A 14,543-nucleotide genomic window follows, 5' to 3' on the forward strand; every position below is an offset into this window, starting at 1 on the left:
GGCAATAAAAAGCACCTGTAATCCCACCACCCAGACCACTATCAACACTATAATTCACGTAACTTCCGAATGATAATATGTATTTATACACACACACATAGACGTATAAGTCATGTATATGGCTATGGATGTCCCATGTGTTTTTAAATTTACAGGGAATGAGCCTAGATGTAAATACCAGCTGGTAGCCTTCCTTTTCAGGTAGTTGCCCCTGTACTTCGGTCCTCTCTGCACACTGTCATTTTTAGGCACCTCCCTTACACCGAACCCTCCTCCCTATCAAAATGTGCCCATTTGGCCAACACAGGGCTGAGCCATGTTTGCCAGGTTTAAGTGATAAACAGTCTCCTTTAAAAGAAAAAAGTTACTGTGGCCTCTCCCATAAACATACCCAAGGATTACTCAAGAAATACTAACAAAGGTATTGGCATAGAAATGGAGGTTTCTGGTTTTTTTTCATTGTGAATTTTCACCGCAAAGAGAATTTTTATGTTGGTAAAATAGCTTAAGAGAGTAGGAATTGAAGTGAAGATGTGTCAAATTCCTGCCTGCCTCCTTGACCCAGTGCCTCAGCCCCTTTCTCCATGTAGGCCCTGGAAGGACCTCAGAAGCTCAGAAGGATCCAGTTTGTGCTCTGTGCACCCTGAGGCCCTGGAGGAGCACTCAGCTTCTCCCAGATCTCCCTTGTTTCACCTTCGGGGAGAAACCACACTATATGCTTTTCTATGTCAGGTTCTTGGGTAAGATTTCTTCTGGAAAATGTTTTACTATTGAAAAAAGAAAGACTGGAAAACATAGCCATGGGCCATTCTCTGGCCACGACAGATGAGGAGACCATGATCCAGAGTGGGCAGGGCCTTCTGGATTCCAGGAAGCCTGTGGTGGAAAGGCCTGGGGACTCAGCCCCCCTCCCTTAGCCCCAGGCCTTTTCCAGTCCCACAGCCTTTTCCACCCCACCTCCTAAACTCCCAGTGCCCTGCCCACTCTGTCTCCCCCAGATTAGCCTTGATTATCAAGGCTCCCTATGTATTTCCTGTCATGTGCAGATGGAAACGAAAGAGAAAGGGATGTGAGAGTCTCCAAACTGAGTCCTGACTCCATCCTAGAGGGGTGCGCAGCTACAGGGGGCTCCAGCATCCCCAAGAGACGGGGAGCTGCTGCCCTTGGCAGGTCAGTGAGGCAGGCTTCATCTCTAGCCAGAGGAGCCCTTAGGTTTCCACTGGAAGACAAATGCATTCCCCTTCCAAACACCAGACAGAGGCTTTCCAGAAATGAAGGCGCCCTGCGTCCTGGAGCCAGAGGTCTGGAGGTAGCACTGGGCACCCAGTTTGTGAGCTGGAAGTGGGGTGCACTGGCCTGGACCTGTCTTCAAACTTGGCATGTGACCCGAAGCCACTCACTTGTCTTTTCTGGGCCTCAGTTTCCTTGTATCTGAGATGTGGCTCCCTCCATGCAGCAGCCCTCACCAGACTGTAGGGAGAACAAGACAAGGGTCGTGCCTGGCCTTGGTCTCATGTGCTGTGTCACTGACCCTAGGCATTCTGTTGACCTCATCTACAAAATAGGAGTGGGCCACCTTATTAATGCTGGGAGGAGCAGTGAGGGTGTGGGAAATTCTCACTAAAAAAGAAAGTCAGCTGGGCTGAAGATGCAGCTCTGTGGTTCTGTCTAGACCTAGCACGAGTGAGGCCCAGGGCTCCACTGCCAGCATGGCCAAACAAAACAACAACAACACAAAACAAAATAACAACAACAACAAAACACAGGAAAAAAGAAAGTATACCCCCAAACTCACTTCTTTCTTTGACATATAACAGCATCTGCTGCCTCAAAGACGTCATGTTTTGGCAAGTGCCCATGCGGCCAGCAAGCTTTTCAGGCACGTCCTCTCCCACTGTGCCTGGCCCCTTGCCCTTGAGCTGCTCACTCTCCAGCTGGAGAGGCAGATGCCAGGCCAGAGACAGGAAGGTCCAAATGATGAGGGAGAGCTTGCAGCCCAAGCATTCAAGCTCCAGGACTTTCAGGGAAGAGGACAGCAGGGGACGGAGCAGAAGAGCCTTCTCAGAGGTGGGAAGGCCTGACCGCTCCAGGCCCTGAAGGGTGAGGAGGACTGTCAGGAGGCAGAAGAACAGAGGTTCATGACGTGGATTTGAACTGATCAGCACACAAGGCTGGCCACGTACCTGCAGTGACAGGATCACATAGACACACCCAGGGTCATGCACACCTGGGCTGGGGCTTTAGTATCTATAATGCCGACACTTTTTCTCCCACCCAGGAAGGCACAGGGGTACAGCCAATGTGAGTGTCATTACCATAAAGATACACAGACATAAAGCCTGTGCGCCTTCTCTCCTGTCCTCAACCCCCTCCCCAACTGCTCCCACCAGCATCAGTCCCCAGGAGTCACACGAAACATCACGCATTACCATGGGGCATGGGACATACCTGGCGAGTTAGCTTGAATTATCACCAGTGGGAAACAGGAGAGGAGAGAGCCAGTTGAAAAACGTCCTCTCCTCTCTCTTGTCTCTGTGCTACTCCAAGATGCTGCTCCTTCTGGTGAGAAGGGCCCTTGGCGGACCGAGGGCGTGCACTGAGTGCATGAATATGGCATTTACAGTCACCCCCAACCCTCACTCCTGCTGCCTGTTGCTATTTGTCTGGGCAGGGGCTGCAGAGCCTTCAGTTCCCTGTAGGATCCCAGCCCCTCAGGTTGGGGCTTATGTCTTCGAGTTCATCAAGGTATCCCTACGATCTTACTCAAAGCCTGGTATGCAGCTGGGGCTCAGCAGAGATTTCTGGAAGCAGGAAAAAGCACAGACAACCTGGCTCAGTGACCCACCCCCTCCACCCATTGTGCTGAAGAACACAAATTCTTGGCCACAGCCAAGTCCCCGATAAATAATACATTTCAAAGAATATCTGCAGGGTAAGAACCCAACCTCACAGCCCTTGGTCCCTGCCTAGAGCTGCAAACATTCCCTGGGAGGGGGCAGCTATAGAGAACAGGGGAAGAGGGGAGCAGCTAAGGACCCCTGGGTCCAAGAGGCACCTGCAGATGACACAGAGCTGGAGACAGAGGACATTCCAACTTGAGTCAGAGGCCCTGTGAAACTTCTTCCCTGCTGTAGTCATGGGGAGATTAAGGGCAATCAAAGGTTTCTTAAACTAACAGGAGTGAATAAAATTTCCCAAGCAGCCGGGTCAAAGTGCTCCTGTGTTTGGCAGGGTTCGCCTTTCTTAATTTGGCCAATGCCTAGTTTGTACACCCATGCAGTGTGCCACCCAGTGTAGGCTTTGCCTAATTAACACTAGCATTCAGAGGCTGTGTAGCATCACATGCCACTGAACAGGCGTCTGTGTGAACAAACATATAATTGGCATGACTAAAAAAAGGCACGTGACAGGGACGGGACCAAGGCCAGCTCCTTTTTGCCTCCTGACTGAAAGACAAGGCCTTGGGGAAAGTGGTGAGATGTAAAGAAATAGTGGGGGAGCCTGTGGCCTGCCTGTCCCAGGGAAGCTCCCAGCTCCCACCTAGAGCTGCGTGGTCCTGGGCCAACCAACGCCCCCGTCTCGCAGAAGCAGGGTTTCCATGGCACACTTCTGCCTATAGCTATTGGTTTTTGCTATTATAAACAACACCATGTGAATATCCACATATATGTGTGTGTAAATATATCTTCTTGTTTATTTTTTATTGTTTCCTTAGAAATGTTTCTAAGATGGAATTGCTAAATGAAAGGAGTTTTGATACAGACTGCCACTGCCAAACTCGCCTGTCAATTTACACTCCCCCCAGCAGGTGATTGCAATTGACCTTGGAGTGAGGGGCTGTGGACCCAGCCTCCTGCACCTGGGCCCAGGACACCCAAGAACAGGGAAAGTCCTGACCTCTGCACCTACCCCTGGTCCTCCCACTGCCCCTGCCTCCACTCTGTGTGAACTGAATGCCAATGGCTGCTGTCTCTAGAGTCGTGCTGTCTGGTAAAATTTTCTGCAAGTTCCATAAGTGTGTTGTCCCCGTTACAGACGGCTACTGAGCACATGAAGTGATATTTGTTCGACTACCAAACCAAACTTTTACTGAAGTTCGGTTGATTTAAATGGGATAGGTGTATGTGGCTAGTGATTACTATATCGTACAGCACAGATCTCGGAGTTTAGGAGGGACTGTAGCTTATGCTTCTTCTATAATTGATGACCATGGTGGCCAGAGACCTTGCATTATAAGCTTCAGTTCTGATTTCAAATAATCTATTGCCGCTGACCCATAAACACTGACACGTTGGACTTTCTTAAATGTCTATAAATTCGATATTTTAGAATTTGCAACTCCCAGGTGACATTTCCTACCTGGAATCCTTTGTTAGATTATGTGTCCCGTTAGGGATCAGGAAAGGATCTCCCAGCCCAGCAGAGAGGACAGAGGCACAGCTTCCCTCCAGGACTGCAGATGGACCTTCCTGCCCCTGAGCTTCTGCTCCTGTGTTCTTTCAGCCTAGGAAACCTCCTTCGCTAGGCAATGACACCTCCCCCAGGAAGCCTTCCCTGATTATTCCCATTTAGCATCAAAGGCATCATCCTCCAATCACAGGTATTTGACACCACTGAGACCCTATTTATCCCCTGTTTTAGGTCAAATCCCCAAACTTTAACAACTGGATTTATCATTCCAGAGCTTATTTGAAATACCAAATTAGAAAAAAAAAAGAAGGTTCACAGGGAAAGATATACAGAAGGTGATAAGAAATAAACATCATCTAAGAGTCAATATTTAGACAAAAACCACAAATTCCTGTCTTTGGCTTCTGAAATCAGAGCCATTGGTCACTCTGTACAAGGGTGAATACTTCCCAAACTCAAGAGTTCTTAAGGGTGGTGTGTTGTTAATAACTGATGCTCATTGAGACAACTAAAGATATCAAATGACAGCTCTCAGCTCTGGGGAAGAATCGAGGAAGTTCTCCTAGAGTTGTAGGAGTTAAAGTCTGGGGGGAATCTTAGACACCAAAGCACAGAGAGATGATGACATTTACTTAGGATCACAAAGCAGGGCTGGAACCGAAGCTGGTCAGCTCATTTTCATACCAATAGCTGGGAGAGTCACTGGATGGACTTTTGACTCCACAATGCCACTGAACTGATGAGGTATTTATGGAGGACAATGTACCCTCCCCACTCCACTGTGCAAAGGCATTTTCTCTTATCACCGATGACAGACACTGGGAAAGGCTATTTCTTCATAGAGAAACGGAGGTCAAAAGGAAGAAAGAAACAAGGGTTGGCATTTGTGTCTTCATGACTACCGTGGTGTGAACAGCGTGACTTGGGGGTGATATAATATGGGGAAGGTCAAATTGGGGCGATTAATATACAAGCTGGTATTACAAATGGGCCGTGTGAGCAAAGACTGAAATAAAAGTGAAATTCTCCAAACATACAGCTGTCCATCAAGATGTAAATGACAGAAGAGAAACAAGCAACTGACGATACACAGATGATTTCCATGCTCTGTGCATCACTAGCCATTTATTTGGGGCTTGGGTTGTGGAGGAAGAATAATAGGATTGATCTAAGGCGGTTATAAAGCACCACTGATAAATAAATATCTATCTTCCCATTCTATGCAGGAGCAGGTGCTCAGAACAAGGTGGCTCCCACAGACAGCTTTTTAAATGATCCCTTGCAATGCCATTACAGCCTTCCAGCAGATAATAAAGCTTCATTGTCTTGAATAATTTAAGATTTTCCAGTGCCATGAAGGTTGAAGGGAAAGAAAATCACACTCTGCTTTAGAGGGGGAAAAATTCTCAGCAAATCAGCAGTGAGAATTCTGGTAGGAAAATGCCTGTGTTTTCATTCTTTTTCCTAGTAGGTGAATATGTGGTCTGGCTTAACCTGGATCCTGATTTTCAAAGTCAAAGTGCCAAGAATGAATGGCTCTATGATAACAAACAAGGAGAACATAGGCATTCTATCCTCTGAGATGATTTCTACCATCTACATTCAAGTGTGTTGCTCTGAACTCCAAAAAACTTGAGTTTAGACCCTGAGTCACCCCTTGCTATCTCTCTTTTTGGGACTTTCCTAAACCTCAGTCCCATCATATGTAACATCGGATGACAATGCTGATCTCATAGCATTCAGGGAGACTGTGAGTTTGCAGTTCTTAGCACATATTAATAAATGGTGGCATTTATTATTTTTGTTTCATGGTTTTATTATTAACAGTCATATCTTCAGTGTGGAGTCTCCAAGGCATATCTAAAAATGGGAGATGAAGGAAAAAGAAGGGACAGATGACCAGGTGAATTTCCTGTCAAGGAATGCTGTGGCATCAAGGTTGGGGTTACTCTGAGCCAGGCACTGTTCTGAGTGCTCTATGTGCCGTATCTCAATTAACCTGCACAGTTCTCTGCAGAAATAGCCCAAGTTTGTTCATGGAGGTGCATGAGGTTGAGCACTAGCTCCATGTCATCCTGTTATCTGATTAGAGTTTGGGTTCTTAGGACTCAAGGATTCAAAGCCCAAGCAACTTTAGGTTTAAGTCCTACATTTAGTTTTTTTTTTTTAATTTGTATCAAGTGCATTTTCACACTATTATCAAAGCAGCAGCATCTATAGAGGAATTGGTGGTCATAAAATTTGGTTCCAGGTACTGCCCAAGTGGACTCTTGAAGTTAGGCTGGTATAGACACAGCACACGTGGATATGTCCAAAGAACTGACGGTGCTGTTCAGCCCTTCTCAGAGTCTGTACTGCATGTGCTGCGTTTGCAATTAGCTAGGACGTGCAAATGGGGCAGATATTTGACAACACTAGTCAAGAAATGGATTCAAGGATGATCTTTGGCTTATGTTTCCCAGATAGTCATTTTGGAAAACAGAATGGAGGTTCCTAAAAAAATTAAAAACAGAACTACCCAACAATCTAGCAATCTCATTTCTGGTTACATATCCAAAGAGAATAAAATCCCTACCCTGAAGAGATGTCTGCTTCCTGTTCATTGTAGAACTACTTGAAATAGCCAAGTTATGGAAATCTAGATGTCCATTGATAGATGAATGGATAAAGAAAACGTATATGTATATAGACACACACACACACACAGAGGAATATTATTCAGTGTTAAAGAAGAAGGAAATCTTGCCATTTGCAAGAACACAGATGAACCTGGAAGACATTATGCTAATTAAAATAATCCAGATGCTAAAAGACACATACTTTGTGATCTCTTATCTACACGTGAAATTTAAAAAAGCTCAACTCAGTAACAGAGAGCAGAGTGGGAAACCTGAGAGGCCAGAGGGTGGGGAACAGGGAGATGTTTGTTAAAGGGGACAAACCTTCTGTTATAAGCTGAGTAAGTTCTGGAGACCTAATGTACAGCATAATGACCACAGCTAATAACACTGGATTACACACTTGAAATTTTCTAAAAGAACCAATCTTAAGTATTCTCACTACACAGAAAAAGGTGACTATGTGAGGTGACGGTCATGTTAATGAACTTGATTGTGGTACTGTATTCACAGTGTGTATGGAATCATTGTGTTGTACAACTTTAATGTAGTTTTTATTTGTCAACTATATTTGCATAAAGCTAGGTTGGGGAAGGATGAGCTGTGGCTGATATTTAATGCATATTTTCAGTGAAGGAACAGAAAAGGACACGACTAGAGTGTCCACATCTGCTGCTGGTGGCCTTGCCCTTGAGCTCAATGGAGGACCCTGCAGGAACAGCAGAGACCCTAGGGACAGCCTGGACTTTGGGGAGCTGTGTATTGATTTCTGGAGGGGACTGGCAGCTTGTGGGGCTGTGGCTGGCCAGCAACAGGTGCTCCCTGAGTGCAGAGGACACGTATCATTAACCAGCCATATGACCTTAGGCAAATCCCTGATTGCACATTCTCTTCTCTAACGTACATGTTGGGTGCCAGTTCCTGAAAGCAGTGCAGAAATCCCCTGGATTCTGAAGTCCTGCTGCCTGGGAACACTCAAGCTTTCGATCATCAGTGGAATGCCCTGATTTCTCCCGATTTAAAAATAGACTTTGTATGTGGGTAACCTGCAAAAGCTTGAACTTGAGGTTTCACGTATGTAGAACATGCTAAGAGAGAGAATCCGTAGGAGTGTGGAAGAAATAATTTAAAATAAAGGTTGAAATGTGAATAGAGCCAGAGTGACTGTTCTTGAGCTTGCTCAGTTACCACATATTTTAGAAATTTGTTTCCAGTGGAAGGAATTTGGGGGTAAGGATACAAATGGGGTCTTCCAAAACCTGAGGGAGTCATGAGAAGTTTAGGGTGGAAGTAGACCCTGGGTGGACCATGAGAAAAGAGTGGTTTAATTCAATGAGGAAATGCTTTCTTGAGAGCTGTCCTATTGATCATGACACAGCAGGGTAAATAGCACAGGTACACAGAGCCAGCCATCAGGCTTAGTGACATGGCCATCAGCTTTAGTGACGTGGCCTTAAGATGTACCAGCAGCAAACCCAAGCAGATGAGTGTACAGAGCTCAAAGAACCAAGACCTGGGGTGCTTTGATTGGAGTTGTTCTGTTCCCAAGGTGTGACAGTGGTCAGGGGTGGGCTCCTATGAAGGACGTTTGAGGGCAAAAATGCTCACGGGAGAGTTTCACATGTTCCAAGAAAGGCTGGGAATCTGTGTGCTAGAGAGCAGGGCTTTTAAGCCAGGTGCCCAGAGTTTGGAGGAGATGTGATCTGCACCAGAGCAGACTGAACTGGATAACAGAAAAGACAGGAAGCTTCCCACTGAGGATCAGGATGGGCCCCAAGCACATTCTCCCCGCCGCCAAAAATTTATTGCACATTTCAGGAGGAATTTATTTCATGCCTGGTGAATTTAGAATCATGGGCTTGGTTGGGGCCTCATACAGGTGATTATGGTAATTTAGAGAGAAAGTACCAAGCCATTTCTGTCACAAGGCCATTCCAGCTTGAAAATAATAGTGCCTCCTCTTATTTATAGAGTGCTGAATACTTTCCAAAGTGCTTTCCCATCTATTATCTCATTTGATCCTTACAAATGAGGTCAGAGATATAGGTGGTGTCTCTGCTGTGGGGTTCTCAAAAAGAGATGCCCCCTCTCTGGGCTTTAATTCTCTATTGATGAAGGAAGGGACTGTTCTCTTCGCTCTTCTCTCTCTCTCTCTCTCTCTCTCTCTCTCTCTCTCTCTCTCTCTCATCTCTATCTCTCTATATATTTACATATTTATATATTATATATATGTGTGTGTATTTATATATATAAATATTTTTTTAGTCAAATGCTGTTCTAGCTGCTTCCAGTGCTAACACCTAAGACAGACTTTCTCATCTCCAGATTCCAGAACCACCTGTATCTGCACTCCAGACTGCTGGTTATGAAGCAGAGGCCTGGGCTCCATCTATACTGAGAACCTGGGAATCTGCCTGTGACACACACTTCCTGGGTGATTCTTTTTTTTGGGGGGGTGGGTACCAGGGATTGAACTCAGGAGCACTCAACCATTGAGACACATCCCCAGCCCTATTTTGCATTTTATTTAGAGACAGGGACTCACAGAATTGTTTAGTGCTTCACCATTGCTGAGGCTGGCTTTGAACTCACGATCCTCCTATCTCAGCCTCCAGAGCTGCTGGGATTACAGGCATGCACCACTGTGCCAGGCTTCCTGGGTGATTCTTAAACACATCAGTTTAAGACCTCCTGCTCTAGTATTTTTCAAAAATTAGCTCTGAGATATTGTTATATGAAATATACATAGTCCTGACTCTGAAAAAATATAAAATTCTGCTGACTGGGAAGAAAACAGTCTAGTGTTGGTTGAGTCTATCTGATCATCCAGATAATAACAGCCTCTCAAGGATATAATTAGTGCCCTCAAAATTGGAATATGACTGTTTAATAATTTAAGTGAGATCATCAGGATTAATGAATAGTGGTTGAAATTAAATGTGGGACTGTAAATCCACACAGGCCTGTTGCAGTGGAACAATGATTTACAACAAGGCGTTCAGGAAACCAGGGGTCTGGCTGAGGCTGAAGGCACCTTATCTCCTCCTACATGAGCTATGTGTTTTTGCACAAATGATGATGCAGGGTACAGGATCCCAGGGTATCACCATCCACATAGGCCACAAGGCACACACAGTGGCCTGCCGTGCCTGTGACCCGGTGTTCCGGTGTTTTCTTTCTTTCTTTCTTTTTTTTTTTGCAATGCTGGGGATCCAAACCAGACCCTTGCACATGCTCGGCAAGTGCTCTGCCACTCAACTACACCCCCTGCCCTAATCTCACCAAAATAATGTGGCGCATCTGTTAGGAATGCAGATGCTGGGACCCACTGAGTCAGAATTGCTGTTGGTGGGTCCTGGTAACCTTGCAAGCTCCTGCAAGGTCCTGGTCCTGGACAAGCTCCTCAGTCGATGATGATATGCAGAAGAGCCACTGCTTGAATCCATCAGGAGGTGGAGGCTGATGGGTACACACTCCAGGTTAGCACCTCTGAGGTCACTTGTTTTTGGCCACCAAATTAAACGTTCTCAGGGTTTTTTCTTTCTATGGAAACCTGCAGCCTCTTCTATGTCCTTATTGTGCTTTTCAGCTCATTAAAGCAATTTCACTCTCTAGTTTCATCTAATCCCTGTAATGAGACTTTGAGGTGGACGGGGTAGCTCCACGTTCCCGTTAGTAGTAATAAAAAGGAGCACCATTATTAACAGCAGCATCATTAACAATAATCATTCCCTGAATGCTGACCTGGTGCCAGGCCCTGTCACAACACATTATCTCACATAATCCTCACCCAGCACATGAAAGGAAGCCAGCAGCAATGGCTTTTGGGCTGGAAGAAAAGCAACTCTGACTAGTTTGCAAGAGAAGAGAAGGTAGAGCTTTTGGGATGGGGTGGACGAAGTCTGGCCTGAAGCACATCTGGATTCAGGCTGAACCCAGGTGGCATGATGAGAAGCAGGCAAGAGTGAGGATTCAGCAACCTGACTGTGCGCCTCACCTTGCCATGGGGCTGTGGGAGCAGACCTGGTTCTGTGTCCACTACAAAGAAAATGTACTTGGAGCCACCTCTGCTCAGGAAGGAGGGCTGTTTACAGGTCTGAGTTGGAGCTGTCTTATGGCAGGGGGAACGTGTTAACTGGGAGAGGTCAGGCTGTTTCTCCTGTCTGGTTAGAACAGATTTGCTGGCTGTTGGTGGAGCTTCAGGAAGCAGCTGTTAGCCTGAGTTCTCCATGATCAGAGGCTGGAGTGTAGTTATTACTGAGAACATTCTAGACCACATCTGACAGCATCTAGGGGGAAAAAAATATCTGCTCCTGAAAAGACTGGGCAGAAAGCAGAACTTTCTAATTCCACCTGTTTTCACCCTCATTGCAGATTATTAGCAATGACCAACAAATCCCATTCATTAGTGGGCCCAGGAGTGGAGAACCAATAATAGACAATGGGAAGTTATTAGTTATCTTGAAGTTCCTGGTTGCTTACAAATAATATGGGCATCTCAGGAGGTCTGTATTTAAATAAAATTTTATTTGTTTGCAAACAATTAAGTTTAAAAAATCATCCTAAGAGGAATGAGCAGTTTGGACTTTTAGGAGGAACTTAGTGTTCACAAGGATCCCCAGAGGTTAGAAAAAGCAACGCACATCTGTTAATACTTTATGGGAACCAACATCACTAACTCTCCAAGAGGGAGGGATATTACTGTGGCTTTTACACATGCCTATATCTCTGTTCTACATAATACTGCAAAAATTACATTTTCATAAGATTTGTCGATTTGAGGTAGTAAAACATGAGAAAAATACAGAAAAGAGAAATGAAACTTTCAACACCCATGAATGCTAATCGATTTACAGCGCTGCAATTTTCTTCTTGAAAAAAACTTCTGGAACGGGCGATATGTAAATGTGTGGATTTGGCCTCCCTGATCTTCAGAAATGTCAAGCATTGCTTATTTTTGGCCATGAATACTTGCAGCATTTTAGGCCTCCAATGTTAACAGCTCTGAAGGGGCTTCTGGATTCAAGTCAAATCAAAATTGGCCCTGACGTCAGGTTTCTGGAGTCTGTTAAGGTGTGCTTGAATGTTTTAGGGGCTGGAAGTTCTGCAGGGCAAGTGGGGCAGATCCCTGAAGTCCCTCTGTTGGCAATTGGTTCACCTGGAAGCTTCTATGGGTTTGATGTTGGGCTGTAGGTTAGAGCATGTGCCTAGTTTTAAGCCAATGTACTTCAGTAATCTGTTAGAACAGATGCTATAGAGAATTTGGCTAATATTTGTAATTAATGAGACTAGGAAAAATATCTATTAGATATATGGACATGGATCAAATATCATGATTGAATATTTCATATCTTTACCTAAGAGTTTTTGCTATTGTTGTTTTATTTAGGAGAGGGGAGGGAGTTTTCTTATACCCTGGTTTGAACTCTTTTAAATATGAATTTTCCCTTTAGGCAAGTATTAGCTATTTAGAGTCTTCCTGTAAAATTAGAGGTAAGGTGTTGAAGTTGCTTGCAACAGTACGTGGCACGCGACAAGCGCCACACAGGTGCTAGGAAGCATTACTATTATTGCTATTATCGCTTATTTCCCTCTGTGAGGCTGACAAAATCACAACCCCCAGCTCCCCACTTACTGAGCTAAAAGTGAATGACACGGGCTAGCACCTGGGGGCTTGTGCTGGACCAAGGTAGATATTAAGGAACCTTTTACTTTCATTTCAGTCTTAAATCTCATCTTCTTTTAGACCCTGGGTAAATAACAATGCACGTCAGACCTTGGCTGGCGGAAAGGCCCAGGGGCTTTCTGAAGACAGACTGGATGCATGGGGGCAGTTTCACTGCCCTCTCCCTGGGGACCTTATTCCGAGGACCTCCAATGCCATGCTACATTGGGTTTTGCTTCCCCTCATCATGCTTTGAAGGAAACACTAAAACATTGGGAAAGGTTAGACTTTAACCCTCAGAAGAAAATCAGGAGAATATCCACGATTTAGCAGTTTCCCCTGTGCCAAGTTTTTAAAATGTAGCAGGTTTAGCTGCTGCATTAGGAGTGTCACCTTTCTGAAAATATATAACACAGCTATTTTCCACTACAGAAATGATTCTTTCTCAAACATCACAGCTTTTGATGCTTCAGATGCAATCCAAGCTACTTATTTGATTTTTTTGCTCTCACAGTAAATCATTTATACAGTGCTCAATTCACAAAATCCTACCTTTTTAAGAGATGCACAAAATATCCCATAAATTTATCGACTCCAGCATCCTGTGTTCCTGCCAGCTATCCACCAAAAAGTTTATAGATTTCCTTCATTACTAACTAATTGATATTCTGTAAGAGCTTTAATCTTCTTAGCAGTTCTCTCCTTTGGAGTCCGAGGAAGAAGTGTTGCGGATGTCAAAATATTAAAGGAGAAGAGAATGGAGAAGGCCTGTTGATTTTCTTAATGGTAACATGCCCTAGAGATTGATACTTAGGATCAAGATTCTCAATATTACACAACTAATAGCCGGGAAGACCAATCCCTCCTATCGAATGTGGTTATCACCCAGGAGGAGACTATTTTCAGGGAAGGGCATCGTTTTGACACCTACCAACAATCTCTCTGAGCCTCAGTTTTACCATCCATAAGGTAGAACTTCTTCCCTTGCTTTCATGTGTGTGAACAGGGAACCCTGTTTCATGTCAAGGTGGCCTGGGGGTGAGGCTAGGCAGGCTGAAGCACATGGGTCACGGTAGCATGCATGTTGGCAGAAGGTCTGCCCTGCCTGGGCCCTGGCTTCTGGGGGCTAGGCCTGTCCCTTAGTCAGTCAGTTCAGGAGAAGGTGGTAGGAAGAGACCCGGGCTGGGTTCTCTGTACTGTCCTCTGCTACAACACTCCTGATACTCTGGCCTCATTTGTCTTCTGCCTCCATTTTGGTTTTTGACTTGGGGAAGACGAGGTGTGGTAGTCATTTCACAATGCAAAGTGAAATGACTGCAGAAAGTTTAGTGAAGGAAACCAGATACAAAATTATGTCTGATTGTATGTCTATTATATAAGGGTACTAGGGTACTATGAAAAGGGACTGAATTCAGATTCACTCTGTGGAGTATTATCTAGCTATTAAAACCAAATGAGTATAAAAGTACTTTGGATTAGACAAAGAAGAATAAAGGGAAGGGAGGAGGAATGGGAATAGGAAAGAGAGTAGAATAGGACATTACTTTCATATATGTATATATGATTACATGACCAATGTAATTCTATATCACATACAACCAGAAGAATGAGAAGTTATACTCCATATATATATGCTATACCAAACTACATTCTACTGTCATGTATAACTAACAACAACAACAATAAACCAAATGAGTTAGATCTGTTTTCTATTATTGACTTAAAGGACTTCTGTGACACACACACAGGAGTTGTAGAATAATGTGTGAAGTAATGTGTAGAGTATGACCCTATTAAAATTGAGAGAGAGAGAGAGAGAGAGAGAGAGAGAGAGAGAGAGAGAGAGAGAG

General features: G+C 44.7%; 1 protein-coding gene across 1 annotated transcript in view; it reads right to left on the reverse strand.

The window, feature by feature from the left end:
* Galnt10 (polypeptide N-acetylgalactosaminyltransferase 10) overlaps nucleotides 1-14,543 on the reverse strand; it is a 236,241-nt gene that overhangs the window by 77,409 nt on the left and 144,289 nt on the right. The gene's annotated exons all lie outside the window — the stretch shown is intronic.

The sequence above is a fragment of the Marmota marmota genome, unplaced genomic scaffold (assembly GCF_001458135.2).
Source record: "Marmota marmota marmota unplaced genomic scaffold, marMar, whole genome shotgun sequence".
In the NCBI taxonomy this organism is placed as follows: Eukaryota; Metazoa; Chordata; class Mammalia; order Rodentia; family Sciuridae; genus Marmota; species Marmota marmota.